Source organism: Oryctolagus cuniculus, chromosome 6 (assembly GCF_051225735.1).
Source record: "Oryctolagus cuniculus isolate XC-2025 breed Fujian yellow rabbit chromosome 6, ASM5122573v1, whole genome shotgun sequence".
NCBI classification, from domain to species: Eukaryota; Metazoa; Chordata; class Mammalia; order Lagomorpha; family Leporidae; genus Oryctolagus; species Oryctolagus cuniculus.
Window position 1 is genome coordinate 57,611,846 of NC_142872.1, and position 27,181 is coordinate 57,639,026.

The window sequence follows — 27,181 nt, forward strand, 5'->3', positions numbered from 1 at the left end:
AGAGACATACCAAAGGTATGGTTGATAGACAAATATTCTAAAGACGTCAATCCTTCCCCAAATTGACATACTGATTTAACATAATCTCAAGTGACACTCTGGTAGAAATTGACAAATTGTAATTTATATGAAAATGAAAGGGAATTAGAATAGTCTAAACAATTTGAAAAAGAAGAACAAAGTTAGAGGAAGTACACTACTGATTTTGAGACAATATAAAGTTAAATAAATAAGAAACTGTGGCATTTGTGATAAAGTAGACGCATTGATAAATGGCATGGAATAGGGAGTTTACAAATAGATCCATTCATATATAGTTAGCTGACTCGACAAAGGTATAGAAGCAATTCAATAGAGAAAGACAATCTTTTCAACAAATGTAGTGGAACAATTGGACATCCACACAAAAATCAAAGTCACAAAATTTCCTATACCTTGCTCCCCTGACAACAGTGAACTTGAAGTGAGCATAAACTTAAATGGAGAAAATAGCTAAAAGAAAACAAGTGAGGAAATCTTTGTGATCTTAGATTAGGCAAATATCTCTCAGATATTATGCCAAGAACATCACATACATAAAATAAAGTGTTGATAAATTAGTCTGTATCTAAATAGAAAAGTACTGTGCTTCAAATTACAGTTGTAACAGTCAAGAAGAAACAATCCAACTGAAATAGGCCAAGATTTGAATGATACTGAACCAAAGAAGTATCCCAATGACAAATGAGCACATGAAATGATGCAATTTAAAACCACACTGAAATATCACCACCCATCTACTAGCTTTGGAAGAAACAAAGGATAGTGCAAAGTGCTGGTGAGGGTAAGGAGCAACCAAAATGATCAAATATGAGTATTGTTGTTAAGAATGAAAGGGATACAGATGCTAGAGAAAAAATACTAGACAGTTTCCTTATAAAGTTAAGTATGTACTTGCCATTTGACTTAGAGATACCAATCCTAGGTTACTTTTCTCAAAGAATAAAAACATGTTCAGAGAGAACATTGTGTGCTGATATTTCATAAATATCAAACACTGGAAGCAATCTAATTGTCTTTGCACTGGTGAATAGGTAGATACTAAATGTATTCACTAAAATATTATTTATCAATAAAAAGTGAACCACAAAAATATACTATAGCATAGATAAATCTCCAATGCATTATATTAAGTGAAATAAACCCAGCAGAAAATGCTACATTCTGCATGATTCCATTTATATGATGTTCTGGAAAATGAAAATTATAGGGACAGAAAACAGATCAGTGGTTGCCATGGACTGGGAGGAGGGGTAGAAGGGTTGGCCACAATGTGGCAGGAGGAAATGTTTTGTGTGTGATGCAACTATTCTATATCATGACTGTAAAAGAAGTTGTATGAATACATCCATTTGTCAAAATTCATAGAACCATACCCTAAAAAGAAAAATTTACCCTTCTGGAAGCAATACCTTGATAAACACACCAGAATAAAGAAGAAAATCTACCAAGATTGATTGTACTTAGAAAGCCTTTTTCTACTGGCTTCCATTCTCAACAGTTGTTGATGGCATTTCTTGGTTTAATCACTGTGTTTCAAGGCATGTATTATTTATTGTCATTTTGCTTTGTCCTGTTTTCCAAATCTAAGGCATTCTGTCTTTTATTAGGTCAGGATATTTTTTAGCATGGGATCCCTAAGAATCTTTTATTTCTTATTATCTTTATTCTTTATGGAGAATTTAATACAAATAAACTGATCTTTCTCAATTTAAAATTTCTTTGTCAACTTATGGTCAATATCTCAGATCCATTTCTCAATTTTCAGTTCTCACCTTGTTTATATTCTGATCTTTTTTTTAATTTATTGCTTTTTTTAAAGCACAGGTTTCTATTGAAGTTAGCAAACATACACAAATCTGCATTAGTCATAAAGATAGACTCAAATAATTTCACAAGCTGTGCGGTGATACTAACACCCCAAATTAAGAGACTGAATGTGGCTAACACCCTGCAGATCCCCCTGTTCACTCCCTCTCAGGCACCAGAATCCCTGTCAAGGCAACAATCCCAATTCTAACACCACAGATGAGTTTTACTAGTTTTTGAACCTAATATAAATGGGATTTTCAACTTAAATTCTCTTGCCTTATTTTTTTCAACATTATGTTTGTAAGTGCTATCATTCTGTGTGTATCATTCATTTTTCATCATGGCTTAGTATTCCATTATATTAAGATGACTACAATGTTATATGTTTATAGAAATTCGAGGAGTTTCTCATTTGAAGCACCCATGAACAGGACTGTATGAGTATTCTTGTACATATCTTTCGGCGCACATATCTCTACTTTTCTTTTGGGTCTATATCTAAGGATGGAATTCTGGATTACAGGATAGACTGATATTTATCTCTGCTGTGCAAAACTGCCACAAATTTAGAATCTTTAAATAACACACATTTAACATACTGTAGTGGCATAGGTCAGAAGTGCAACGTGAATTTCACTGGGTTAAGATCATGGTGGTGGCAGGGCTGTGCTCCTTTCTGGCAGCTCTCGGAGATACTCTATGTCCTTGCCTCCTTGCTTTCGCAGGTTTTAGAGGCCACTTCCTTTCCTTGGTTACTACTCACCTTTCTCCAGTTAACTTCCTATGAATTCTTCTCACTCCTTCATCTGATTGTATCTTCCACTTTCATTTCTTCCTCTTCTCCCTCTTCTCCCTCTTCCTCTTCTTCTTCTTCCTCCTCCTCCCCTCTTCCTCCTCTTCCTCCTTCTCCTCCTCCTCCTCCTCCTGCTCCTCCTTCTCCTCCTCCTTCTTTAAAATTTGACAGGCAGAGAGACATATAAAGAACTCCCTTCCACTGGCTTATTCCCCAAATGCCCTCAAGAGTGAGGGAAAAGGGAAAATAATCCTAGTCTTCCATGTGGGAGGTGGGAACCTAATCACTTGAGTCCTCACCTGCTGCCCCCCAGGGTCTCCATTAACAGGAAGCTGGAAGCAGGACCTGGAGCCAGCACTCACACCTAGGCACCCTGATGTGGGACACAGGTGCCTCAGCCAGCATCTTAACCAAATACCTGCCTCCTTCCTCGCCCTTTAAGAGACCTTGTAACTACACTGGGGCCACTTGACAGTCCTGGAACACCTCCCTAATTTAAGATTAGGTGATTACCAACCTTAATTTCTCTTTGCATGTAACTAACATATGAACAGATTCTGGGTATTAGGAGGTGGATCTTTAGGGAGCCATTATTCGCCTAACACATAGGACAGTACATGTTTAGTTCTGTCCTGTGTTATACTTCTCCAAAGTGACTGAATGAACTTACACCCCTACGGCAGGAAAGAGTGTTCCAGTTCCTTGCTATTTTTGCCAACACTTGCTATTTCATTTGTTTCTTTTTATTCACTTTGCTGATAGGGTATTGGTGTCTCACTGAAGTTTCATTTGCAGATCCTTAATGATTAATAATGCTGACCCCTTTTTGAATGCCAACTGGCCTTGGCAAAGCTTCCTCTCTGAAGTGCCTATTTGAGTCTTTGGCCTATTTTTCTGGTGGACTTTTTACCTTTATTTATTTATTTATTTATTTATTGACAGGCAGTTAGACAGTGAGAGAGAAAGGTCTTCCTTCCATTGGTTCACTCCCCAAATGGCCGCTATGGCTGGCGCTGCGCCGATCCGAAGCCAGGAGCCAAGTGCTCCTTCCTGGTCTCCCATGTGGGTGCAGGGGCCCAAGCATTTGGGCCATCCTCCACTGCCCTCCCGGGCCACAGCAGAGAGCTGGACTGGAAGAGGAGCAACTGGGATGGAACCGGCACCCAGATTGGGGAGGATTAACCAAGTGAGCCAGGGCGCCAGCCCCCTACCTTTATTATTAACCTGCATGAGTGTCTAAGATACTGTTAATAGCAAACCTTTGTCAGAGATAGGAGGGGCCTTTGAAAAGTTAGTGGTAAAATGTAATTAAAAGATGACGGGAGTTTTCCATAAACTTTCAGAAGCTCTTCCATCCTGTATGGACCAAGTGAATATCTTCTCCCACTCCATGTCTTGCCTTTTTATGCTCATAGTGGTGTCTGTCAACAGAAATTCTTGATTCAAGCCAAGTTGGATATTCTTTCATGATTTATGTTTCATACTTATTCCATTTAAGAAATCTTTACATCAGTGCCAGTGTTGTGACATAGGAGGTAAAGCCACCACCTGTGATGCCAGCATCCCATATGGGTGCCAGTTCAAGTCCTGGCTGCTTCACTTCTGATCCAGCTCCCTGCTACTGGCCTGGGAAAAGCAGCGGAGCATGGCCCAAGTGCTTGGGCCCCTGCACCCACATGAGACACCTGGAAGAAGCTCCTGGCTTCAGCCTGGCCTGGTCCCAGCTCTTGTGGTCATCTAGGGAATAAACCAGCAGATAAAAGATTACTTTCTCTCTCTGTCACTCCCGCTCTCTCTGTATCTCTGACTTTCAAATAAACAAATATTTTTTAAAAAGACATTTTTACTTAGAAATGTTATTCTGTGCTTTCCTTTAGAAACTTTTAAAAATATTTAGATCCATAGTACATCTGGAATTATTTTGCAAAAGGTAGTATATAAATCACGATTCAATTTCCTCACATAAGCATCCAATTGGTGAAGAATTAAGTTTTGAAAGTCTATACTTCCTGTTGCATTTCAATTTTACCTTTGCCACAAAAGAAGTAAACATGTATGCGCATGTGTTACACTGACTTTTCAGTTTGAAATGCATTGTTTTCATTTTTAAAAGGTCTACTAGTTTCTTTTTCAAATAGGCTTTTTATCATATTTATCAAATTGAAGCCTATATTTCTATAAATGTTACTTGAAATATTCAAAATACACTTCTCAACATTTACTTCAGGCTCTTGGGTCACAAATTCAATTTGTTGTGTCTGCTATTCCCCTCATAGTTTGAATTCTTCAATGTGAGCTTATTTTCAATAAGCATTGTGTGTGTGTGTGTGTGTGTGTGTGTGTGAAGTCACACACACCATGAGCTCTGGTTTAACACATGAAAGTTTATTTTTCTCTCATGCTTGGTGTGCAGCTGCCTTCAAGCAGTGATTCAGCAATCCAGCTGTTTCCATCTAGTGGCTGAACTGACTCAAGACGTAGCTGCCACTGTCACTGAGGAACGAGAAGAGAAACCAGGAGATCCCACATCTTCTGTGCTTCAGCTCAGAAGCGACTGCTGTCACTTGTAGTCCATTGCCTACAACAGTCACATGATCCTAGCTAATGGCCCATGACTTGAAATATCGAGGAGCACGTGGGAATATGGAGAGCACAAAGTGGCTATGCTCTTCTGACTACCAAATATCCTTTCACCCTCTTTGTGCCTGACACAGGACGCACTCAAGCTCTCCTCTCCTCAGGGAAGCAACGTGAAGGCCCATGCGATCATTTCCCCAATTCAAACTCCGTCAGATCCAGACCCCTCCACGCAAACACAAATATCTGCCCCTACCTCCTACACAGTGTAGAAAACCAGCAGGATAATTTCAGTGAATGCAGTCATTCAGAAAGGGGGAAAAGGAAGCCACACAGCAGTCGTGGATCCACAGCAATTCTCAAATGGCACCGGGCAGATGTTGTGAGGTGCCCCACAGTGGGAATGAGAACCCCTTGATTATTTTATTATGTCTTCAGGAAGGTTGTATTATATCAGGTCCTTGGAAAGCTACCTCTCCAGTGAGTGACATCTCCCTACTCCCGTGTGATGGATTCCTCTCATGTGTTTGTTTTATTTGTGAGCTGATCATCAGTAGAGATGTGTGTGTGTGTGTGTGTGTGTGTGTGTGTGTGTGAGAGAGAGAGAGAGTGACTGTGTGACTCAGTCACTCATACCATGAATTGTGAAAATGCTTTTGCCAAGTGCTTCAGGGGATTCATCAGCCCTAGACTACTTTCTTTTTAACCTCAACTTCTCAGTTAGCAATTTTTCTGCCATGCAAGTGGTATAAATTTACACTTGTAGTTACCTAAGCACAAGTCGAAGGTTTAATTTTTCATTGGAAATTTCTGTCTTCTCTGAGCCATAGGGCGTTCAGCTAAGGACTTTATGTCCTTAACAATCTCATTTTCCAACTCTCTTCCCCAGAGGTAACTGCAGTCCTGAAAATGGCCTGTATCTTTTTCAGTAATGTACTTATAATTTTATTGCTTATATATGTGTCTAAAAATTCATATGTAGTATTGATCTGTAGCTTAAAAGTTGTACTAATGGAAACACTTTGTGGTTATTTTCTGCAACTTGTTTTTTTGCTGTAAACAGTTCATGGAAAATGCTTATTATGAAAAGACTATGCATGCATTTCAGAAAAGTTTCTGGCACCAAAATAAGGTTATTTTTGAATCCCATTTTCCATGAACTTTTTCAAGTACTCTCATACAGGACTTTGGCTTGTGGTCTACCAGTTGTCCTTTGAACTTGCTATGCTGTTTTAAAACTAAAGATCTTTATTGATGACCCTTTCCAATACAAAATATTTATCCCCTCCTCTTAATTTTTTGTGACCGTAGAGATCCTGCCTCTTTGATAAAGTATCTCAAGCTCATGGAGCTTATTTCTTCTATGCTCAAAGTACTTTGTACTACTTTGGATGGGAACTTACAGTTTCCCATCTTAAGTGTTGGTTCCTACACATCACTAACTGGACCACATGCTCTTTGAGGTCAGGTCGATGTCCAGACTTCTTTATCTCTCTTGGACTTAAGTAGAATGACCTTATCCAGTAGGAATTAGTCCTTTTTTTTTTTTTTTGACATTCTGTGAGAATTTGCAAGCCAAGAGAGATGATCTTCATAATAATAAGGACAAAAAGGAAGGGTGGGGAAGGAGGACCAAGGGCTACCTACTATACACAGCACACTGGTATGAAGTTGGAGTCATTCTTACACACATTTTATATCCAAGGATACTGAGTTTTTAAGTTTTATTTACTTACATTTTAATTAGTTGAAAAGAAGAGTGACAGTGACAGTGACAGCAAGAGCAAAGGAGAGAGCTCTTCCACCTTCTGGTTCATGCCCCAAATGCCCACCACAGCCAGGACTGGGCCAGGCAAAATCCAGGGAACTAGAACTCCATCCAGGTCTCCCAGGTGAATGGCAGTGTTAAGACAGCTAGGTAGATATTAGCCATTGTGTTAAGAGGGGTGAAAGATAATGAGAAGTTTTAAAGAAGTAAATTTATGTGCAATGGAAAGAGGAAGCAAGTCCTGAAAGTGGGACCCAGCCTCTTGTCTCTCTCCCCTAGACAAGGGTGTCCTTGTCTGTCCTTTATCAAAGGAATTCACTGAGTGATACAGCTTGCCCTCCCGGACTGAAGGAGTCATTTGCTTCTCCAATAGTTAAGAACCCTGATGGCCAGTGTTGTCTGGAAGGGTTTGTTTAGGGGAATTCCACATCCAAAAATCCCTCACCCGGACTTTCCCAGAAGAGGAGGATGCAAGAAACGGGGACCCATACTCATGTCCATAAAAACCCCAGTCTGAATGCAAACTCTCAACCCTTTGCTGAGATGCCTACCTGGTCTGTCAGGTGTAGCAATTTCTGTCTCTTCCTTTTTTCCAATAAACTATGCTAAAATCACTTTTTCATCTGCTCATTCATGGGCCACAGATTTCACCATCCATAGAAAAAGTTCTTGGGGTTCAAATCACAGCAGGGACCCAACTACTTGTACCATCATCACTCATTGCCTCTGAGGATACACATTGGCAAGAAGCTGGATTGGAAGTACGGCAGGGGCTCAAACGCAGGCACTCCAATGGGGGAAGCAGAGTCTTACCTTGTGTGCCACACACCGGCTCTGAGAACCTAAATAACTTCCCCAACAGAGTTCACGGCTATGAAAGCTGGAACACCAGTCCCTCCATCCCTGATTCTGAGTCTTAAGAGCTTAAGCAGAAAGAGAGATGGAAGCACAGGTCTGAACAATTCAACATGGTTGAGGAGATCGGTGAAAGAAGCCATGCAAGTCTTGCCTGTAGTCAGGAACAGGAAGTGGTATTCCTTCTGGCAGACAGAAGTCTAAGTTGTAGTTAACAAGTAAAGTAGATGGCCTCTGCTAGAAAGAGTGGTCTCAGATGGGTCTGAGAGAGAAAAGGATGCCTGAGACAAGAGCCCAGCAATTCAGTTGATGATGGACATGTGCGATACAGGACCCAACACGATTTGTGTAAGATTCTGTCTCAGTCCCCAGTGTGCATCACCAAGCTCCAGCCAAGTCCAGGGCACTGGGAAGAGACCTGGAACAAAGGGGCAAGGGCATTGGACTCTCCCACGCCTCTTTACCACTTGGCTTCCTGCTGTTTTGATTATTCAGGGCTTCTCTCTCATGTAACCAATCCACAGAGAACATGAAGCCCTCCAGAACCTATTTCTGTTCTTCAACTGACCCCTTACAACACCCAAACTCTTGGCCAGCCTGTCAGTCTGATACCATGCCTGTCCCAGCAATCATGCCTGCTCAGCATTCCCACACATGCGTATCATTTTCCAGAATGGAGTGTGGAAAATGATATTTTTCTTCTGCCATGATAACATCCCCAAAATTAGGGGAGGAAAAAAAAATCCAGGAACTGATATTTTACAAGGTCATGTTTCATGTTCTTGGGCTCGATACAGCCCAGGATCTGAGGATTTGTTGGCTAAGAGGACAACAGGGACACCGGGGGGATTGGTGTTGGGAGGTGGTACCTGGCAGGGTCTGCGTCCTTGGAGTTTGGCAACTCCTGCAGAGTCTCCCTAAGTGGGAAAATATAAAACTGTGCAGAGGAATGGTATAACATCCTGCCGGTCCATGAGGATTTGTCAGATCAACAAAGGCTAATTCTGAGTGTTCCCTGCTGTGCTTCCTAACGCCCTGAGACACTCGGCTGAATTATCTATTAAGAATATTTTCCTAAGTCGTTTGTGTTAGATTATAGGCTATAAACTGCTTATTGTTGCCTGTCTGCCATAAATACAAAGCAATCATTTTTAATGCAAGCAGCTGTTGGGCTGGCTTCCCCAAGATGCTTTGCCCAGGGACGTGCATTCTGCTGCTTTCTCCTTCATCAAGTGCATTTCTGATTGTTTTTCTGCTCCACTGCATACCACACACGTGGTGGTGGTGGGGGTATAAATTTTCCTTGCCTTGCTTTGTTTGGATACAGGATTTCCAAAAATATCCAAAAGGAACTGAAGGTGCTGGGGGGAAAATTAAGTTATGTGAAATCCGAAGACTCAAGTCCCCATCACAGCCTCTATATTTTAAAAATGACCTTGAAACGCCAACCCATTTTCTGATTGCCAACAATAAAATATTTGATTTTGAATTAAATTTATTGAAGATATATTCATATATATTTATTCAATATATGCTTATTGAATATGGCTATTTTAGATTATGTTAATTTGGGTTTTAAGCTTATATTACAAATATATTTATTACTCCAAAATTCTTTTTTAAAGATTAATTTACTTATCTATTTGAAGGATAGAGTGGGAGTGATAGAAAGAGAGAGAGACAGAGATCTTCCATCTGCTGGTTTACTTCCCAAATCATACAACATCCAGGCCCAGGCCAGGCCAAAGCCAGGAGCCAGGAGCTCTGTCCTGTTCTCTCACATGGATGTCAGGGGTCCAAGTCCTTGGGCTATCATCCTCTAGATTCATTACTCATTATTCATTATCAGGAAGCTAGATTGGAAGTGAGGCAGCCAGGACTTGAACCAGTACTCTGATAGGGGATGCCAATGTCACAAGAAGTGGCTTAACTCATGGTACCACAACAGTGGCCCCTACTCAACAATTCATTATTGAGGGTCTACAAAGTAGTACAATACCATGCTAGATACAGGGTATCTAAAAGTGAGCCTAATTGATTTGTTGCCTGCTTTTCTATTCCTTGGAGTCTAGTAGAGACAGACTGATCAAAAACAGATAGCCTCTGACTTAGAGTGGTTCAACTTGTTTTTCATCTTTGCAATGGTGTGTATCTATATTGCTGTATAGATTTGGTAGAAATTGTACTTCAAATTTTGACTTTTGATCTTTTCCCAGGCTAAGGATACAAAATAACCATTTTTTTTTCACATTCAGTACAGTACTCGATAAATTCCATGAGATATTCCACATGCTATTATACAGTAATCTTTGTGGTGGTAATTTTGCAGTAGACTTCATGTTTGAAGGCTTTTTTGTTCGAAGATCAAAGCTTCATGTTCGAAGATTTTTGTCCTACTGTAGGCTAGTGTAAGTGTTTTGAGTATGTTTAAGGTAGGCTAGGCTGAGCTACAAGGAAACTTTGAACAGTTAATGGCAAATCTATATGTTAAAAGCTACACACGGGGCCAGCACTGCGGCTCACTAGGCTAATCCTTTGCCTGCAGTGCCGGTACCCTGGGTTCTAGTCCCGGTCAGGGCGCCAGATTCTGTCCTGGTTGCTCCTCTTCCAGTCCAGCTCTCTGCTGTGGCCCGGGAAGGTAGTGGAGGATGGCCCATGTGCTTGGGCCCTGCACCTGCATGGGAGACCAGGAGGAAGCACCTGGCTCCTGGCTTTGGATGGGCACAGCATGCCGGCCGTAGGGGCCATTTGGGGGGTGAACCAACGGAAAAGGAAGACCTTTCTCTCTGTCTCTCTCTCTCTCTCACACTGTTTAACTCTGCCTGTCAAAAAAAAAAAAAAAAAAGCTACACACAGATTTCAAAATGTTTTACACCAAAACAAACTTTTCTTTTAATTCCATTTTCCCATGAACTTTTTGAAGTTCCCTCCTGTACTGTTCAGCAGGTTAGGTAGATTAAATGAATTTTGGATGTAGGATATTTTCACAATGGGTTTTGTGACAGTAACCCCATTCTAAGTCAAGGAACTTCTGTAATTACATACATTGTGACATGGGAACAAAGGAAAATTTCAGGAACTAATGGTATGCCTCATCTGGTGATTGGTAAAGAACTTTCCAAGGCACATCCACTCTAAGCTCCCAAGGTAAGTAAACTCGAGAAGAGAAAGGGGAGGATGAGGAGAGATTTCCAGGAAGAAATAAACGTGGAAATGAGCATCCAGCATTATGAGACCTGGGGAAAGGCTAGGGTAACAGATCACAAGAGGGAGAGAGAACTAACATGGCCAAACTGGAGTCGTGGGTAGGCTCTACCAGGGCTTTGGGGGTACGTAAACAAGAGCTCAGTCTCTATCCTGAGACCATCAGAAAATCAGTGGAGGGGAGAGCAGTTATAACCTCAGCAGGAAACTGCTGGTTTGCTTGAACCATATGTAAGGGAAATGTTTCAGATCATTTAAAGAAGGAATTCTTCTCATGGGTGTGGGTGAAAACAAGGAAGGGGACTGAGGTACCCAAGCAAAGCAAGTATCACCTTTGTGCCTACAGAAGCAACAGGAAGACACCAGGGGAACTGGAGCCAGGACACGGTGGTGGGAGGTGCCCAGAGGGGTTGTGATCATGGACAGTCACGGCCAGTCATGGAACTGTAGCACCCAAGTGGGAGGAAACACTCCTTAGATTGGCTGAACTCAAAGAGAAGCCTGAGATCAAGAGAAACCCATTGACATCAGCACCCCCGACCCTCACCCAGCTGGGGTCTAAAGCCGGGCAGAGATGAACAGCAGTGCGATGGAGAGGCACATGGAGAATAACCAGCACAGAAAGGAGTGGCATTATCAGGTTTGTGTTACTAAATAGATCATTCTGACTGCTCTGCAGAGAACAAATAGCAGTAGGATCTGTAAAGAGCATTCTATGGTATTCAAGGGAACAATAATGAATGGTCTAAGCCAGAATGGTGACCAAACTGACAGATAGAAGTAGACTGATTTAGGGATTCTTAACATGATACAGCTTGACCAAGACTAGAAGGAATTTGGCAGCCTTCAAATCACACTCATCCATTGCTGTGACATAATCAAAGCTCAGGAAAGAGAAGGGACGTGAGCCAAAAGCAGAGTTCCTCCCCTATTCCCTCCCACACTGCCTCTGTCGACATGCTCTGCATGGATTACAATCTGCCCCTTCATTTTTATTCTCCAGGACAAATTCCTTCCTTCTTTAAGTCCTCTAAGGGTCGCCCTGGCAATACTCACCCCTAGAACCTTGACATTATCTTCCTGAGTGTAGTTTCTGGACTTCATCTGCTTATTGAGAAGACCTGAACATTAGCTGAAGCTCTCAAAATTACCTGCCTTGTGGTGCTATATACCCTGAGCCCACCTCAGTGGCTGAATCAATATGAACAAAAGGGTGCTGGGGTCTTTACTTTTATTTCTACCAGTAAATAATTATTGAATGCTTATTCTTTTCCAGGCAACATTTAAATCCCACAGCCATACCTGGAAGTATATACCACCCTCTTTCAAATAAGCCAACTGAGGTTCAAAGAGGTTAAGCAACTTGCCCAAAGTCCACAGCTGGGAAGTGGAAAAGGCTATACCCTCAAATCCAGATCTTGCTGTCTTAATGTCCATGTTCTCAACCATTATACCACACTACCTCTCACAGTGCTTGTCTCAGCACTGTGCTAGGTTCTCTTGTGTGGAATCATAGGGGAGGAAGCGGAGTGAGGAGTTAGACACATTCCAAGGAAGGAAGTGGTAGATAGTCAAAGACAGCAGCCATGAATCCCTGCACTCTCTAAATGTACATGCTTCTCCTGTCGAGAAGAGGAGTCTGAATTCCCTCCTCTTGAAACTGGGCAGACCTTAGTGACCTCACTTAACTAACCCAAATCTGGGATTCCTGAGGGTGTCACCAAGAGCTGTTTCCCTCTTTCTTTTTTAAAGATTTAATTTTTATTTGAAAGTCGAAGTTACAGAGAGAGAAAGAGACAGAGACAGAGAGAGAAATTTTCCATCCACTGGTTCACTCCCCAGATGTTTACAGTGGCCAGTGCTGGGGCCATGCTGAAGCCAGGAGCCAGGAGCTTTTTCCAGATCTCCCACGTGAGTGGCACGGGCTCAAGCACTTTGGCCTCTTTCCAGTGCTTTTCCGAGGTGCATTAGCAGGGAGCTGGATCAGAAGTGGAGCAGCTGGGACATGAACTGGCACCCATGTGGGATGCCTGCATTGTAAGTGGCAGTTTGACCTGCTACACCACAGCACCAGCCCCCAAGCTGTTCCCTCTTGGAAGCCAGGAGCTGCACCAGGAAAATCCCCCAGCCACATACAGGTGTTCCAGGAGACAGCCTCAGCAGAGCTGTACACTGACAGCCAACCATAACTGTGAATTCACATGCGAACCCATGTGGATGAGCCCTCCAGGGTGCCTGGCCCAGGCAAGCCTTCAGAGGACTGCAGCACCAGCCACTTTCTGACTGAATCCACAGGCAAGATGTCCAAGAGAGAACTATCTAGATGAACCCAACAACTCAAGAACTCTGAGAGATGCTGACTGTTGTGCTTTAAGTCACCAAGTGTGGTGTACAGCACATCCATTCCGGAGAGCCAGAACATAGCCTGAGGTCTCTGACCCTGTGCAAATATTATTAAGGCAAGTGGAACATAGCCATCCCACATATATTCTCACTCCCAAGCAACCACTAATATGGAGCCTCTTTCCTGGAAGCTCTCCCATCTATGCACATATCTGCTTCTGACTAGTTCTTTTTTTTTTTTTAAGTTCTTTTTTTTTCTTTGTTATATAGTTTTTTTTATTTAATAAATGTGAATTTACAAAGTGCAACTTTTGCATTGTTGTGGCTTCCCCCCACAAACTCCCTCCCTCCCGTGGCCCTCCCTTCTCCCACACCCTCTCCCATCCCGCCCTTCATCGAGTTTCATTTTCAATTACCTTCATATACTGAAGATCAACTTAGTATATACTAAGTAAGGATTTCAACAGGCTGCACTCACACAACCGCACAAGGTATAGGGTACTGTTCAACTAGTAGTGTTGTTTTTAAGTTTCATAGTAGAACACATTAAGGACAGAGATCCTACGTGGGGAGCATGTACCCAGTGACTCCCGTTGTTGATTTAACAATTGGCACTCTTATTTATGATGTCAGCAATCACCCGAGACTCTTGCTATGAGCTGTCTAGGCTATGGAAGCCCCTTGAGTTCACCGACTCTGAACTTGTTTAGTCAAGGCCGTATCACAGTGGAGGTTCCTTCCTCCCTTCAGAGAAAGGCGCCTCTCTCCTTGATGGCCTGATCCTTCTGCTGGGGTCTTGTTCACCAGGATCTTTCATTTAGATTGTTTTTTGCCACCGTGTCATGGCTTTCCATGCCTGTGAGACTCTCATGGACCTTTTAGCCAGATCGGAATCTGACTAGTTCTTGAGGCACGCTTCCTTCCTTAGTCTGTCAGGGAGTGCCTTCCTCTGACAGCTTCAGAGACCAGCCAGGGAAGATGATAGCTCTTTGGCCCACACCTCTTTGTCTCCCCCTGCGTCCAATAGGTGTGGTTTCCAACTATAGCCCCACTTTGCATTCCCTGGTACGTGGATCAGCACAGGATCCCCTCCTCTGTCCCCACTGGGCTCTCCCATGCCAGGTCTTACCCTGGCCAGATGGCACTCAAGCTCTCCAGAGGGTGTTTCACAGACATGATTTGATGTTGAAGGCCAAGTCCTTCTACACTCTGGGCTAACGATGACATACACCAGATGAATGGGTGAGCCATTGGGCAGTTGTCCTGAGTGCCAAGCTGCATGGGTAAATAAAATGTCACTGGAATAAAACTGGAGTAGGAAGCCAGTTAATTCAGGTTTCTACACACAATTGCTAACAAAACATAAATTTGTTTGGCTGCAATTAAACACTCCCTTATTGCTTCCAGCTTATCACTGTTGATATATTTGTGTTCTGTACATGGTATTTTACATGGTTTGTTTAAGGCTTCTAACTTTGAGACTGCCTCTCTGAGAGTACCCTGAAACTGTGCAACTTGCTGAAATTCTGAAAATTAGAAATTCACAATGCTGAAGCAGACATTTATCTGCTTATCAGGTAAGGTGCTAGTTAAGATTATTTTGCCCCATTTTGGAATATTTGGGTTCAATTTCCGACTCTAGCTCCCAATTCGAGCTTCCTGCCAATGCAGACCATAGGAGGCAGCAATGATGGCTCAGATAATTGTTTTCATGCTGCCTATCTGGGAGATCTGGACTGAGTTCTCAGCTTCCAGCTTTGGCCCTGGCCCAGCCCCAGCTGTTACGTTCACTTGGAGACTGAACCAGCAGGTGGCAGCTCTGTCTCTCTGTCTCTTTTCTTGATCTCTCTCTCTCTCTCTCTCTCTCTCTCTCTCTCATTTATTTATTTATTTGAAAGGCAGAGATACAGAGCAAGAAGGAGGGAGAGATGTTCCATCCGCTGGTTAACACCTCAAATGGCTGCAACAGCTGGGGCTAGGCCGGGCTGAAACCAGGAGCCAGGAGCTTCTTCTGGGTCTCCCACGTGGGAGAGGGGCCCAAGGACATGGAGCCAGCTTCCACCGCATCCCCAGCAGAGAGCTGGATAGGAACAAGAGCTCTCGGGACACAAACCGGTGCCCATAAGGGATGCTGTCACCGCAGGCAGAGGCTTAACCTTATACACCATATTACTGACCTCCTCTGTCTCTTGAACAAAAAATTTCAAAACATTGAGTATGTTTTTATATATATATATATGTTCATATATATGATTATATATATTATGAGTGTATATATGGAAAAATACATATGTTGAATATAAGAAAACTCTTACTTCATGATTTTTCCATTCCTACAAAATGTTGAGCAGATATGTAAAGAATAAATGTGAAAGCAGCCCTAAATTACTTCCCTGATATGTGCAAGCAAACTTGAAAAATTTAATGGAAAAATGGAACTAAAAGTTCATTTTGATGCAAAAAATTCCTGAAACCCATGCATAATTTTTGATCATATACATTTCCCATGAAAACCCCTCTATGTATGAATTTCAAAAATGTTTGCACCAAAATAAACATACCTTTTAATTCTGTTTTCCAAGAAAGTTTTGAAGCGGGCTTATATGTGTCTCCATCTGGACTGGGTCCACAGGTAATGTTGATGGGAGGCAGAGCACAGAGACTCAGAAAAATTGTATCAGAAACGTTTCTTTCCACTTCCATTTGTTCCTGTGTTAAAATCAGGTCAAAGTGAATCTCAAAGTAACCTTAATGTGTAAATGAAGTGAAACAAAATATGACATGGTCTGAAATATAAGTCTGGTAATGGGGAGGAACATATCCTCCACCTGCCATGGGGTTTTGGGTAAGATGGCATGCTAATGGCACTGTAAGCACTACAGATCTTTTCCAACCCCTGTAGGAAGACCTAATTCCTCCTGCTCCCACTGACACTTCCTTGATTGACCACCTCTCCCCCTCCACCCCACAGGAGGGAGTACCCACCAACTGCTGGGCTTGCAGTAGTCTCCCTGCAACATGTTTCCTATGTGCAATTGCAAGATCACCTAGGGGTTAGTCCTGCTCCTCTGGGCAGCAGAGGCCAAGATGAGATCAGACAAGCAAGAGTTTAACTGAAGAAATGTCTGTGAGGTGGACAGGGGGTGGGGTGGGGGAATCAGAGGAATCAGAGAGAGAAAGAGAGAGCTCTAATGCTTGCCTGGCTCTATTTGAAGGGGAGAGCATGCTAGGAAAAGTTTCAATAGGTTGAAGGAGACTTCTAGAGCCAACTTACTAAAAAATTCCGTAGGATTGGGCCTGCCTTACTACCACTCTCAGACTGATGGAGAACAGTGCAATGGGAGCTGTTTTCCATGTGCTGGTTCATTCTTCAAATGGCTGCAACATCCAGGGCTGGACCAGGTTGGCCTCCCACATGCGAAGCAGGGACACAGGCACTTGGGCTGTCTTACACTGTTTTCCCAAGCACATTAGTAGGGAGCTGGAGCTGAAGTGGAGCAGAAAGAATTCAAACCAGTCTCCAGGATGGGATGCCGGTGTTGCAAGTGGCAGCTTACCGCGATGCCAGCCCACATTTTCTCATGCTATAAGAAAATGCCAGAGCTTCAGCACTTTAAAAGAAAAGAAGTTTATTTAGCCCACAGTTCTGGAAACTAAAGTCCAATATTGAATGGCCCAACTGATTTGGTCTCTGGTGAGGGAACTCATGGCTGATGGCATCAAAGTGGGAGGACTACCTACAGGAACAACCCATTGTAATAATGGAAGTCAAGAGAGAGACTTAGTGATTAGGATCACTGTTTTATAACAACCCACTCTCACGAGAACTAATCAGGGTCCCATAAGAATTACATTAATCTGTTCTGAGGGCAGCACATTCAACAACCTCATTCTCTTACACAAAGTCCCATCTATTAAAGGTTCCGTATCACCTTTCAACATTATAAAACTAAGGTCCTTGCTTCCAACAGGTGAACCCTGTGTGACACACTCAAAACGAATTCAAACCATAGCAATTACATTTTACCTAAAAGAAACTTCAATTCAGTTTCCCAACAACCCATTTTCAGTTGGACTTCGGGGATTCAAACATTCAATCAGAGATGAATGTCAACAATAAAGTATTCTAATACTCATGATAGCATAGTCATCAACAGAGAACACTAAAGGGTAGGATAATTTATCTACCTTTACCCACTGACATGGCTGTATAGCAGGAAAAGATGTAATTAATTCACTTTAGAAATATTTATTAGTGATTTATGTGTTGTCAGGAATTATCTCAGATGCTAGAATCTGCTAGATAGATTTATTCGAGGTTGTTCAAGAATGATGAGCTAAGACTAGAAGTCACAAGCTGATAGATTTAGATTTAAAATAACAGAATTTCTTTAAAATTTCTAAGAATTTGACACTGACATTGACCATGTCGTCTTCCACTATGTGTTCCAGCCTTTTGCTCATGTGGTTGTTTTCCTATGAATCATACAGTATTTCTGGATTTATTTCCCTTAACAGTTTGAGAAGAACATTTATTACTTAAGTAATTAAATAATTAACTCATCATTCATACATTTATTCAACAAAGGTATTTTGAGCGCTTTGTCTATGCCTGCTGTGGGTATCTGGGAAGGCCAACATAAATAAGACACTATGCCTGTCTTCCAGGAGCTCACAGTGAATTAGGGCAAAAGAAGAGGACACATCAATAGACACCCAAATGGTATATGCCAGAGTCAGGAAAAGCAGGGGCCTCAAGAGGGAATAACTAACTCTGCAGAAGGGACAACAGTGTAAAGATTCATCCCAGAATTGATGATTCCTGAACTGCACTCTGAAAAACAAGTCGAAATTGCCTATGTATTCTATCCATGGCTTCTAGCATGAATTAGGTCCTCAATTCATCTTTGCAAGATGAATGAACGAATGAATGAATGAATGAATGAATGAATCAACAGAGTGTAACAGTATTTTTCCCTGATCAGCATCTATTGGTAACCATGCTTCATCTGTGGCTTTGGAAGTAGGCCCATGACCCAAGCCTTACCAGTCAGACAGCTGAATGGGTCCTGTTCTCAAGAGTATGGATGTGGTTGAAACTGGTTCCATGAGACTCATCTCAGGGCTTGGTTGAGCAATAGTAGAATACAGTCTCACTTTGTGCTGGACCTGGAGCTGGAAGAAAGGCAGGGTGGGACAACTGGGGAACAAGACATGGAGAAAATTTCTTTTGAGGATGATGTCATCTAGAGGGGACAGGAAGGAGACAGAAAGAGCCTGGGTTCTGATAACATCAATTTAGCTCCTGGATCCAGCAACATAAGAAGTACATCTATCACCTACCTGTTCTGTCAGTGGTCATTACGTTATTTTTTTTGGTGGGGGCTATTTGAGTTAGCTTTTCTGTTACTTACCATCAAAAGAGTCTTGACTATAAGGTGGGATGCTTCACAAATTATTGTCTTCCCCATGTCCACAGTGATCTGCATAAAATCATACTGCATCCATCAGAGAAGGAAATGCTGTGATTTCAGGCAGTGCTGATTGAGGATGAGAGTTTGTGTTCGCCACCGGAAGCAGAGAGCAAATGTGGATGATGGAAAGTCAGGGGTGACGGAGGGAATCTGTACCATACCATCAACTATCCCACCCCGCAGGCTTTTAATAAAGGCTTGAAGGTATCGCTGCTGAGTGGAGATTTCCTTTCTACATTTTGGGTGAGTGACAAGGTTGGCTCAAATCAGAGAGCACTGACACACACAAACAAGCTGCTTTGAAAAATCCACAAAGTATGCAATTTTTTGCGAGAAAGCAATAAGGCTACTGTGAGGTGGCAGCTGAGGAGCATATTTATCTTTTCCCTCTTTTTCCTAAGTGGACTATCTGGGGAGGAATTACCGCCAAAATTCAGAGGCCTCCCAACTCCTCGACAAACACAAACATCCTCCCCGCAGTGCCAACGTTGGCAGGGACCAGAAGAGACAGTGCCCAATAGCTCCACCCTGGAGATTTGAGTCAAGAGGCCAGGAAATCTGCACAACACATCTGGGGCAGGAGAACAAACATGTAATGGGGCAGATCCTAGAATCGGGGGAGATGCATTTCATGAAACAGATACAAATAAATGGTGGGTGCCAGAAGACAGAGCGTCTCCTGACTGTTTAGAAACCACTGGACTGTGTTCTATTTATAAAGACAACATGTCCTACAGAACCAGTTTTCCCTGCCACTAATCAAGACCAAATCACCAAGATACTCCAGGCACATGTGAGAAGGAATGGTGATGTGGGTGGAAACTCTGATCTTTAATGAATTCTTTCTGGCCCTGGGTCAGGACACATAGAGAGTGGGGTTTTCTGTTTGTTTGTTTTCTGCTTTCAATAACTGGGGGAAACACTGATGCACAGCCTCACTCCAGGTGCCAGCCCCTCACCTTCCTGTCCATTTCATCTTCTTTCTTGCTTGCCTGTTCCTAAACTTTGTATCTCCTCGTAGCAGAAAGGACAATCTCAAGTAATCAAGAAGCATGGATTCTGGTTCAGGTTTTGCCAATAAATGATTATTGAGCATCTGGCAAGTTGTTCAACTCTCTGGACTCCATTTTCCTTATGCATCAAAACGGACTTCAATAAGATGTCTACCCAGCTCAAGTTTCTCAAAATATTTAGAACTAGGGTGCACATGTGGATATAAAATATTCTGATATACAGTACAGTAAATAAGCATAATTTAACTTTGTTTTGCCAAGCATGGCTTAAATCCATTTGAATACAAAACCTCCCTAAAAAAACGATAACATCTAGCCACAACCCACTATTCTGTGGTAGATAGGTGGAGAAATGCTGACGGTGGCAGATATTTGAATTGGCTCTCTCCAACTTTTTTCAACATCCTTTTATTTAGAGGGTTGGGAACAAAAACTGCATCTCTCAGACTTCCTTGCAGCTAGATTTCTACATTTGGATTACATTCTACTAATCAAATGTACTTATGTGAGATGAGGGAGACATTTTTGTTTCCCGCACAATCTGAATGAATACTTACTTTGACGATCTCTTAAACCTAGTTCAACTCTATGGGATGTCTATGCTTTCTCTCTTGGCCAAACCTTCTCTTCAGAAAAGAGTTTATTTTGATAGAGTAGGTCTAGTCCGTTTCCTCTCTTCTGATTTGTAGCAATTCTCAAGAAATAGACCCAGGATAAGTGAGGAAAGAGCAAATGCCAGCTGGGATTCATCTTTCCCTGAAGTTCCCATAATCTTTTACAGTTCATTTCTGATTCAGTAGGATTTAGTTTATCTTCCTGGGTCTTGCAGCAATTCCAAAAAGAGAGACTTGCAGAGTAGAATCTGTGACCACAGCACTGCAGGTCCTCTGGTGGCCTTTATGAAGCTGCATAGAGCTGGGCACATAGAGACCACCCCCTCAGGATCCCCTGTTGTCCATTTTACAGGGACAATCACATTCCTTATCACATTCCAAGTCCATCTCCAGTGGTGTTCCAGTTAGAGAAGATAGCTGTGTGAGGGCAGAGGCCTTGCTCAGCTCCCCAGTGACTTGGTAAGCAACTTTGGCCAGAAGCAATAACCACTCCGTCCCTTAGAGTTGCTGGGTCTCAAATTGACAATGCACCACTTCCCCTGGCTGCCAGTCCTTTAGGCAAGTGAGAGACCCTATTGTGAAATGTGTCTTAAAATTGAGCTTTTACAATGCATATAATGTATTACCATGGTAGATCGTTTCCTTGATCACATGAAGGCTAAACATTGCAAGTTCAACTAACCAAAACATAGGAGGAAGAGAACCTCTGGGTGGCTCATGTTTTTGACAAAATTGTGGGGTGGTTAAAACTTGTCTGCATTTCCTTTCAAAAGAGAAAGACTCAGTTTTCCAATTTTCAGCACCAGAAAACTTTCCGCTTCTCCTCCACTTTGCTCCCTAGAATTGTGTGGTGTTGCAGTTCTGCCTTCCTTCTCAGAGAAAGGAAAACTAGAAGGCTCATTTATCCCGAGGCTGTGGTTTCAACCCTGGCTGCTCATCAGCCCTGGAGAACTTCAGAGAGTATAGATGCCAGGGCCCCACACCTAGAAACCCGACTCTGTTGGTGTTGGATGGGGCCCAGGTATTCTTACTATTCACAAGCTCCCACAGACTGAGAACCACCAGGGTATTATTACCTAAGAACACCTCTTCAAATAAGATCAGGAGAAGGCTTCCAAGGATGAATTCATCTTGCCCCACTCCTACTCAAGATTTCCATAAAGCAGGTTATTGTCATTCATTTCTACTTGGAAGTTTCAAGGTAGCCAAACTTAGAGTGTGACTCTTACCATAAACAAAGCAGCTCGTAAAATCTTGCAATAATGCCAAGGTTAACTCAATATATGCTTCTGTCTTTTATCTGGTGCCCTGTTTCTGAAAGTTTGTGCTCATTCTGGCTACTTACTGATTATGCCCGCTTACCCCACATTTGAATACTCCCAGAATCTGATTGTCAGTCCTGCTCAGTGTTCCTCAGCTAACCCTCTGATACTAACCTGATGGCATCAAATAATGACAAACATATGGACTTACAAATCATTCGGTAACTCGGGATATCTTGGGAAAGTTATTCCTGGCCTTTGTTTCTTCATCTGTAGAGTAGGGATGATATCACCTATTTTACTCAGTTTCAGGTTTGACATGTTAACAAATATAAGGTCTCCTTGGCCCAACATCATTGCTGACCCTGTACTTAATTCCACCTACAGTTTGTCTCCCCAGACATAAAGAATATAGTGAGTGACCTAAAGTATTTCTAAAGTAGGATTTGGGTTATCAGTAGAAAGATATTTTAGGGACAGTAAGACCTTTCGTTACAATTGAAATTACAGACTATCAGCCCCAACCAACTCTATTTCAGTTCCTACCGTAAAGGACCTGATCATGGCATTTGGGATAACGTTGGGACAGGGGTAAATAATGGATGTGGTGGAAGGAGTGAGTTGAAGAAACCTTCCAATGGCCTCTCGTGGGAGGCTGAAAAATAAACCCAGAGAAGACCTGGAAAGGACAGACCACCAGATGTCCAAATAGGAAGCAGAAATCCTGCTGGATTCTGCCTCAAACCACAGAATCTGAATTTTTGGAAGAAATCATTAAAAACAATAAATTACCCAAAATGGCTAATTTAGGATTCCACTGCCTCAGACTTTAACAACTTAGACACTTGTAAAACAGAAATATTCCAGATGGCAGAATGGAAGGATGAATTATAGAGAAGGAAGTGGCTAATATCCTGTGTAAGATTCTGAAGCAATGCAAAGTGGGAACCTTCTCTGAAGGAGCAGGCCGGGAGATCCTAGTGTGTCAAGGAGACAGAATTGGGGTGTCACTGGGTCAGGGTCAACCAACCCTACTGTTCAGCCCTGGACGCTCAGGGTGCAGGCATGATTTCAAATTTCTGTCTTTCAAAGAAGTTCTTGGACAAATGGTTCTGACAGCCTCAGGAGGGCATCTGGAGTGACTGCTTGGAACTTCCCGGATTTTGACTGGGTATGGCCCAGGTGGTTTCACTGTTCAGTCCAGGGTTCCATGGGCCTAGGTCTGATTTCAAATGGTTCCTGTTCTCTCCTCCTCATCTACCTCAGTTTATATGAAGGCACAATGATCTTTGCTGCATCCTGGTCAGAGGCTCAGGTTAACATTCTCTTTGTCCTCTGCATCCCCTGGGAGATGCTTGGAAATGCAGCACCCCAAACTTACCAAAACAGATCTGCATTTGAACACAGGGGTGTTTAGTAAGCATGTCAAGGTTTGAAAAGCAGGGCTCTAGTAGATTTTACAGGCAAAACAGGAGTATAGGCCTGTATACATCACCAAGGGCATTGCTCTCAGAGGTGATCTAGTCTTTTCAACAATGCCACACCTCAAGGCCTTGACCTCAATATTACTAATAAAGTCCTTTTAGCCTGAAGTTGAGTTCATAGCAAACAGCCATCTAGTGCTCAATCTCAGCCTCATCCTATTGTTTTTCCTCCTCCTCTTAAGAGGTGATCCCCTCCAGCAGAGGGAAAGCTAGGGCATGCAAGAAAGTTGCACAAAACTCTCCATCACTTTCCCATCACATTCCAAAGAGTTGAGATTCCGTATAGCAGCTTCACAAGGTCCTTCAGGGTCTGGCACCCAGCTACACTTTAGATTTAATTCCTTGCTTTCTCGCACTTTGCCCTGGTCACTCTGGCCTCCCTTCTTCCTTGAACACACTGCAGTCATTGCCAGCTCTGAGAATTCTGGTCATGGTTTCCTCTATGAGAATACTCTCTTTGCTCGACATCTTATACCTACTAAATCCTTATCATTTAGAACCCAGTACAAATGCAGTATTTCTAGAAAAACTAACCCTGCCCACTACTGAAAATCCCACCCCACCTTTTCCGTCTGTAACATATAATCTTGTGTGATTTTCTTCATTGCAATTAAAGTTACATGGTTTTCTTTTGTGTATATTTGCTGATTGATTTTCTCCTCCCTTAGTACATACAATACAAGCCTTATAAGAATAGGAATAATATTCTCTTATTGATTGCTTATTCCAAATGCCTAGAGCAGTACTTCACATAATATTTAGTCAAATGTTAGTCACCTTTTTGTTACCATAATGAAATACCTAAATCAAGCTGCTTTATTTTTTTAAGATTTATTTATTATTTATGTAAAAGGCAGAGTTACAGAGAAAGAGAGAGAGATTGAGAAAGAGAGAGATTTTCCATCCAATTGTTTGCTTCCCAAATGGCCACAATAGCCTAAGCTGGGCCAGGCTGAAGCCAGAAACCTGGAGCTTCTCCCAGGTCTCCCACTTGGATGCAGGGGTCCAAGCACTTGGGCTATCCTCCACTGCTTTCCCAGGCACATAAGCAGGATTGGAAGTGGAGCAGCCAGAACTTGAACTGGTGTCCATATGAGAAAGCCTGCATTGCAGTCAGCAGCTTAACCCTCTATGCCATAATGCCAGCTTCAAGCAAGCTGCTTTATAAAAGAAACAGTTTGTAGTGCATGTTTGGTCAGCCCCATTGGTTCAGCCTCTGGTGGCATTCTTGCCTGCAGAGTCCCGAGGTCAGGCATGGCATCACCTGGCAAGAAGCAGGGAGTGTTGTGTTTCTGTTGACATCTGTGTGGGCTGTTTCCTTGTGGGAACTCTGATGACTTAATCTGCTCTAATCCCTTCCCAAAGACCCTACCTCGAAACATCATCATTAGATTAAGCTTCCACCCTCATAGTATCATTAACATAAGACCTTGGGGGACAAATATTCAAATCATAGCAATGGAACTTTACTGAGTTTGAGTGAATGACAAGGCCTGGATGAAAGTATTGACTTGTGGATTATCTATGCATCCTGCTTTCCCTGCTGTAACCACTCTTCTCATGACCACAGACAACTTAGAAGGGATTAGAAGGGTTTAGAAGGCAGAGCCTGAGTTAACGATGCTGTAGAGCTGGCCCAGAGGATTGGTAAGTCACCTTGTGGTCACTGCAGGGCAGTAGGATATTTCAGTCCAGTATAGTTCTGTAAGCCCTCATTGACTGTCTACCCATGTCCAAAGCACTGTGAAATATAAAGGGGGATATCACATGTTTCCTGACCTCAAGGGTCTCTCATTAACTCAGGAAATAGCAATCATTTCATGCAATGTGAGAAGTTCATTCAGTTGATAGATGCACAAAGGAAGAACACATATTTAACTTCCAATGGGGAGGGTTATAGATCTCTTCCCAGAATAGAGATACCCTGTTTAGGGGTTTAAAGCATACATAGGATTTTCAGAGAAGCACATCAAGGTATTTCAGAGAGACAAAATGGCTACAGAAAAAAATACAAGGGTACAGAAGCTAGAAAGAGCCTGAGGGAACTGCAAATAGTTTGGTAATGCCAGAATGCAAAATGCACAGTGTGGGCTGGCAGAAAGTTGAAGTCAGAGCCAAAGGGCCTGGAATAATATATCTCTCTGAGGTGCTCAACTCACTTTATGTTTGAAGTGAGTTGCAAATATCTCAAATTCTTTTCAGTTCAAAAGAGGCAGCAGTGAGTTTAGCTGCGAGCATGTTGCAACCGCTGGCCCTCCTCTGTGCTCCCCTCAGGCACCATGAGAACCGTGCCCCGCAATCTCCAAAGCCCCACATGCTGGACCCACTAAGCATTACTTACCCTTCTGTCTGAGTCATTTCCCCCGCTGCCGATGGTGACAAAACCAGAGGAGCTCTCCACCAACTGAATTTGAGATGACTCACTCTCAGCCAGGGACTTGCAACTAGAAAACACAAGCAGCCATACCTTGGCAGTAAGACTCTGGGTTCAAATCATCCAGCTCCTCTGTGCAGCCAGTGGGAGAAGCAGGTGCAGCAGGTATATGTGGGGGAGAGAGAGATTGGAGGCAGACACTGTGGGCTGAGAAGGACAACAGCATCACTATTTCTAGCTCTTGGTAACCAAGAGCTAAAAATATAACACTCAAATGTGTTTTCTTTGGCACTTCTAGTTTTGTTTACAGTATTTGATGCAATTTTTTTTAAAATGAGGAAGATTTGTATTCATTTATTCATATAAATCCTAAATTTCTGGGCTCTATTGGAGGTTAGAAGATTGGACAATGACTAGTGCAAGTGAAGTCTGGGTGCTGTGATACAGGCTGTTGTCTCCAGGTCTAGCTCTACAGTCCTCACCCCAACTTCTACATTCTGATGCCCTGCACTTATACCCAGTCTGTTTTGCTGGCCTGCTATACCTTTTGGGGTCCTGTGGGTATTTGAGTTTGCAATCTCTATTCTGAAGCCTTCAAGCAAGGGACAAACTGATGACATTCTGAGTAACAGAGGAACGGATCTCAAAATATTGTATCTTTGGCAAATTTCATCTGCTCAGTGCTTAGGAATCCATTAGAAAATAATGCACCAGAGGGCATGAAAGTCATCATTCTCCAATCTTCAATTTTCTCCACTGGTAAAATACATAGTGGACACTTTTGAGTTTGGAGTTCTATTTATTATCTTATGTACATGTCCCTTCATAATTGCACCATGGTATATATTTAACAGATACTTAATCAATGTATGAGTAGAATGGCATTGCTGGTTCAAGTCTTGTGCAGCTGGTACCCTCTTCCAAGGGATCTGACACCCAGGCCACTGCATGCAATGTTTTGCTCTTTCCTAATCCACTCATGTCTTCATGTTTACTTCTCTTCCCTCTCTATTCAACCACCTGCTCTTCCAGCAAGCATTCCATGACGTTAGCCTTTTCTTCTCTAAATTAGTATTTATTTGATTTTATTATATCATTTTCTGAGTTTTTGTTTCCTTAATAGAAAAATAATATCCACTTCATAAGATCACTATGTGCATTATAACTGGAAGTTGATGGAAATAATTGCAGAGTTACTGGAGGGTACTTCAAAAAGTTCTTGAGAACATATAATCCAAAAATAAGTTTATGGGGGCTGGCATTGTAGAACAGCAGTTTAAAATGCCCCTTGTGACACTGGCAACCTATACTGGAAGGCTGCTTCAGTCCCAATCTCTCCGCTTCTGATCCAGCTTCCTGCTAATGTATGTGGGACAGCAGTGGACGATGGCCCAAATACCTGGGTTTCTGCCACTCATATGAGAGACTCAGATGAAGCTCTTGGCCCTTGGCCCTTGGGCCAGTCCTGGCTGTGGGGACTAAACCAATGGATGAAATATCTCACACACATGCAGGCTGGTTTTTTTTTTCAAGTAGTCATTAAAATATATATTTTTTGGTTTCAAAAAT

At 42.4% G+C, this 27,181-nt stretch overlaps 1 long non-coding RNA gene across 3 annotated transcripts in view; it reads left to right on the forward strand.

Moving 5' to 3' along the window:
• The window catches only part of LOC103347958 (uncharacterized), an 84,353-nt gene that overhangs the window by 32,117 nt on the left and 25,055 nt on the right, over window positions 1-27,181 (forward strand). The window contains exon 3 of one of the 3 annotated variants that reach the window (XR_016235517.1): window positions 18,871-19,108. The exons of 1 other annotated variant lie outside the window; for it this stretch is intronic. This is a non-coding gene — a long non-coding RNA (uncharacterized LOC103347958). Of the gene's footprint in view, window positions 1-11,394; window positions 13,680-18,870; window positions 19,109-27,181 lie in introns of those variants that run through there. One more of the 3 variants, XR_016235518.1, reaches the window with a different exon arrangement.